The sequence below is a fragment of the Galeopterus variegatus genome, unplaced genomic scaffold (genome assembly GCF_000696425.1).
Source record: "Galeopterus variegatus unplaced genomic scaffold, G_variegatus-3.0.2 Scaffold4523, whole genome shotgun sequence".
NCBI classification, from domain to species: Eukaryota; Metazoa; Chordata; class Mammalia; order Dermoptera; family Cynocephalidae; genus Galeopterus; species Galeopterus variegatus.
Genome location: NW_007730634.1, coordinates 58895 through 63854, shown reverse-complemented (window position 1 = coordinate 63854; position 4960 = coordinate 58895). Strand labels below are relative to the sequence as shown.

At 45.2% G+C, this 4960-nt stretch overlaps 1 pseudogene; it reads left to right on the top strand.

Moving 5' to 3' along the window:
* The first annotated feature begins 1626 nt into the window (after positions 1-1626).
* LOC103603257 lies at positions 1627-3625 on the top strand (annotated as a pseudogene).
* The last annotated feature ends 1335 nt before the right edge of the window (positions 3626-4960 follow it).

Sequence of the window (4960 nt, the reverse complement as noted above, 5' to 3'; positions counted from 1 at the left end):
CAAGAAAATGGAGGGGACACATCTGGGTGGGAGGGGGTAGAGGGAGGAGGGAGGGAGGTTTGGGTGATGGGACACAATAACTACATTGTATATTGACACAATAAAAATAAAAAATAAAATAAAATAAAGTAAAATAAAAAAGTGGCTGATGAGAAGTCCTTTAATAAGTTGATGGTCAAGGGCCACAGACTCAACGTGACATGGGGAAGATCCCAAGCAGCCAGAGGAAAGGGAAAAGACAAGGATGGAAACACAGACTCTGCCATCAAGCTACAGCCTGTTCCAGGACTGCCAAGAGCTCTCCCTCCTCCTCCAGCAGCAGCAGAAGAAGCTTCTGCCAAATACTTCAACCTACCCCCGAGTGGTCCCCTCGCTGCCGTGAACATTGCACTGCCACCATCCCCTGGGAGTGCCCCACCCCCACCCCAAGGTTTGAAACCACACATGTTCCAACCAATGGGACCACCCCCTCCTTTCATGAAGGCTCCAGGGCCAATCCACTATCCTTCTCAGGACCCTCACAGGATGGGAGCTCACCCTGGAAAACATGGCAGCCCCTAGCACATTATCACCACTCTGGGGCTCTATGGCCTACTGTAAGTGTGTTGGCCCTGCAGCAGCTCAGCTTGAGCCTGGGGCTTGGTCTCACACCTTTCAGCCTCACCACAGCTCTGACGAAGGTCAGAGAAACAGACACCCTTCTCTCTTCACATTCCTGCACTGCCTCCCAAGGCCAAAGCTTCCTCTTGGCAAAATTAGATGCCTCCACTGGGAAACCCGCCCAGCTGTTCTAATCTCCAATCCAGAAGGAATCAGTTTCTCTAGAGACAAGTGTTTAGTGAACCCTTATGGCAGAGAAGGATTTCCCCTACTCTCCAAATGGAATTTAATTAAGCTTGGTATCCATTTCCCTCGGTTTCTGTATATGCATCAATTCCTAATAAGTCACCTATTTCTTCCGAGATATGTACTCATCTGATGTAGTGATGATGATACATTCTACAGTCATCTAAGTCCAGCATATCTCTACAGCAGTTGGCATGTGAATTTTGGGGCCTACTGTCTATCTAGAGCTGTGTTATCCTGTATTATAACCACTAAGCATTGATCACTGCAGATGGCACTACTCTGAACTGAGACGTGCTATAAGTTTTACATGCATAAGACTCAATACCAATGCTAAGGTCATTAGTTTCTCTATCATATGTTGAGACAAGTGTATTTAATCTATTGGGTTAAAGATGAAATTTCATTCGTCTTTTAAAATGGGGCAACTAGGTCATTTGAAGTTACATATGTGGTTTGTACTTGCAGCTCACACATGTCTCTTAAATAGCACCATTCTAGATGCGCCTATAAATTCCCTATGAAGAATATACACAGAGAACTTTGATCTGGAATTTCCCCAGGAACTTTACTTTAGGTAGATGTTGAGGGCTGTTTGGGATGAGAAAACTTGATTTCAGAGAACCAGACAAGATCAGAAGACTTCAGTTTATACTACATCCCATATCCTGCTTGGGATTTCCTAAACCCCAAACCTGAAGACAAAAATGGTACATTCAGGTCTCAGGGGCTGAAGTGTATTGAGTGCCACTTGAGCTATCATTCTTCTTTTCCAGAAAAATGGCATTGTCTAAGACAGATCTTGATGAGCTGAAACCCCGGATAGAAAAGACTGTAAAGAGGGTCCTGGGTTTCTCTGAACCCACAGTGGTCACAGCAGCATTGAACTGTGTGGGGAAGGGCATGGACAAGAAGAAGGCAGCTGACCATCTGAAACCTTTTCTTGATGTTCTACTCTCCAATTTGTGGACAAACTGTTTGAGGCTGTGGAGGAAGGCCAAAGCTCTAGGCATTCCAAGTCTAGCAGTGACAGGAGCAGAAAATGAGAGCTAAAGGAGGTGTTTGTTGATGACTCTGAGATCTCCAAGGAATCATCAGGAATAAAGAAGTGATGAATACCCATTTTGAGGAGATGGAAGAAGAGCCAGAGGTGATCCCTGGGCCTCCATGAGAGAGACCCGGCGTGCTGACTAAGCTCCTGATCAAACAGATGACAGAGGCAGCAATGCAACAAATTGAGGAGAGGAAAAAACAGCTGAGCTTCATCAGCCCCCTATGCCTCAGCCAAAGACTCCTTCTCCCTCATAACCAGAGTGACTTCCAATTGGCAATACTATTCAGCCCCCCCAGTCCACCACTTTCATGAATGACGCCATTGAGAAAGCAAGGAAAGCAGCTGAACTACAAACCCGAATCCAAGCCCAGCTGGCACTGAAGCCAGGGCTCATTCGCAATGCCAATATGGTGGGCCTGGCTAATCTCCATGCCATGGGCATTGCTCTCCTGAAGGTGAAATTAAAAGATCAAACTAAACCTACACAACTGATCCTAGATGAGCAAGGTCACACTGTAGGTGCAACAGGCAAGGAGACTGAGCTGACACACTGCATGCCTACTCTAAAGGCCAATATTTGTGCTGAGAAGAGGGAACAGTTCAAGCAACAGCTAAAAGAAAAGCCATCAGAAGACATGGAATCCAATACCTTTTTTGACCCCTGAGTCTCAATTGCTCCTTCCCAGCACCAGAGACATACTTTTAAATTCCATGACAAGGGCAAATTTGAGAAGATTGCTCAACGATTATGGACAAAGGCACAACTAGAGAAACTGCACAGGCAGCTCAAAAAACAGGCATTCATACTTCAATTAGGCTTGCCCTCATTGCTCCTAAGAAGGAGTTAAAGGAAGGAAGGAGATGTCCCTGAAATTGAGTGGTGGGACTCTTACATCATCCCCAATGGCTTTGACCTTACAAATCTTGTTGAACATCCAGCCCAACTGAATCCTCCAGTCGACAATGACACACCAGTTACTCTGGGGGTTATATCTTACCAAGAAGGAACAGGAAACTTTGGAGGCAAACAAGGAGGGAAGCACAGAAGGAACTACAAGAGAAAGTCAGGCTGAGCCTGATGCCTCCTCCAGAACCCAAAGTGAGAATTTCTAATTTGATGTGAGTATTAGGAACAGAAGCTGTTCAAGACCCCACAAAGGTAGAAGCCCATGTCAGAGCTCAGATGGGAAAAAGACAGAAAGCACATGAAGAGGCCAACACTGCCCAAAAACTTACAGCAGAACAGAGAAAAGTCAAGAAAATTAAAAAGCTTAAAGAAGACATTTCAGAGGGGGTACACATATCTGTATATAGAGTTCGAAATTGAGAAACTCAGCCAAGAAGTTCAAGATTGAGGCCAATGCTGGGCAACTGTACCTGACAGGGGTGGTGGTATTGCACAACGATGTCAAAGTGGTAGTAGTGGAAGGGGGCCCCAAGGCTCAGAAGAAGTGTAAGTGTCTTATGCTGCATCGGATAAAGTGGGATAAACAAACATCTAATATGAAGGGAGATGATGAGGAGGAATCTGATGAGGAAGCTGTGAAGAAAACCAACAAATGTGTACTAGTCTGGGAGGGTACAGCCAAAGACCGGAGCTTTGGGGAGATGAAGTTCAAACAGTGCCCTACAGAGAACATGGCTCATGAGCATTTCAAAAAGCATGGGGCTGAACATTACCAGGACCTCGCACTGGGTGAATCTGTGCTGGAATCCATTGACTGAGACTATTGCAAGCCCTTTTCTCTCCCCGTTTCCCTTTGTCTTTTCAGTCATCTCCCTTATTCTCCTTCCCAACTCACCCCCACTTGTGTGTGTGATCTCAGAACTGCGCCAAGCAGACATTGGGACAAAGGGAGAAAACCTTGCTCCCTTTCCCATTCAGCCTGGTGCTGCCCTTTATTCTCCTTATGTGCATATTGATTAAAGAGTTATTTTTTTTTAATGGTACATTCAATCCCTTTAGTTTTTACTTGTTCTTTAGTTTATCATGCCTAATTGAGACAACCTCTAGAAAGTCTCCAAGCTGCTTCAGATCCTCACCAGTAGCAGCACAGACCAAGAGTCATCCTGGGCTTTTTCAGGCTTCTTCTTCCTCATCTCAACCTGGCCTCTCTCCCACCACAATAGGGAAGCAGAGACCATTTTGTCATCCAGGGCTTTTCTCCTCCTGAAAAGCTTCATTTCATTCACTCCATACTTTCTAGAGTGTTCAAGCTTTTCACAACTTGTCGGATAAGATTGTAGCCCGATTAGACACCAAAAATTTGGACTCACGGTGGCACAGTAATGAAGAGTTTAGGCCAGAACTGAAGTCTATTACAACATTGAGAATTACTTCAGAGAGAAAGAAGCCAGACTTGAATGTCAGTTCTGATTCCCAGCCAGCATCCCTAACCCTCTTCCATTGCCATTTATTAAGTACCTTAAACAACAGCTAGGTCTGTGTTCCTTCAAACTACATTTAAGCCTGTAGAGGGCAAGGACTCCGAGTGTGCTCAGCACAAGGGTGTTAACTATATAGTTGTCTCCAGATCAGTCAGACCTGTCTCAAAAAAAACCAAAAACCCAAGCTTCAGGAGTGTTGTTTGCTACCAGCCAGTCACTTGCCTCATGACCATGGCTAGATAAAGTACATGTCCTCTAATTTGGGAGGTGGAGAAAAACTGCTTAGCCTAGATGACATCCGCGTACCACAGCTCTCACTCACAGGCTTTTAAAGGATTCCCTGGAGGAAAAAAATGCCAGCCATTTGAGTTCAACAGAAATCAGAAGCCAGAGAGTTGCTTGTAAGCAAGTTGCAATTGCTTTAGGGATCAGGATTCAGAAACAGTGAAGCCAGCCTCCCTAGTGAGAGCTTCCAACTCTACCCCCATCCCATTCAAGACGCAGATATTTGAGACAGACATCCTAGAAGTCATAAGACCAAGTGTGATCAATCCTGCTTAATTAAGCTTCAATCCACACAAGAAACAAGGTTAGGCGTAGATACGGCATTTCCCCATGGGCAGCCTGAGAATTCTGAGAAGTTAGTGCTGTGACCACAGCTGCAAGCTTAAG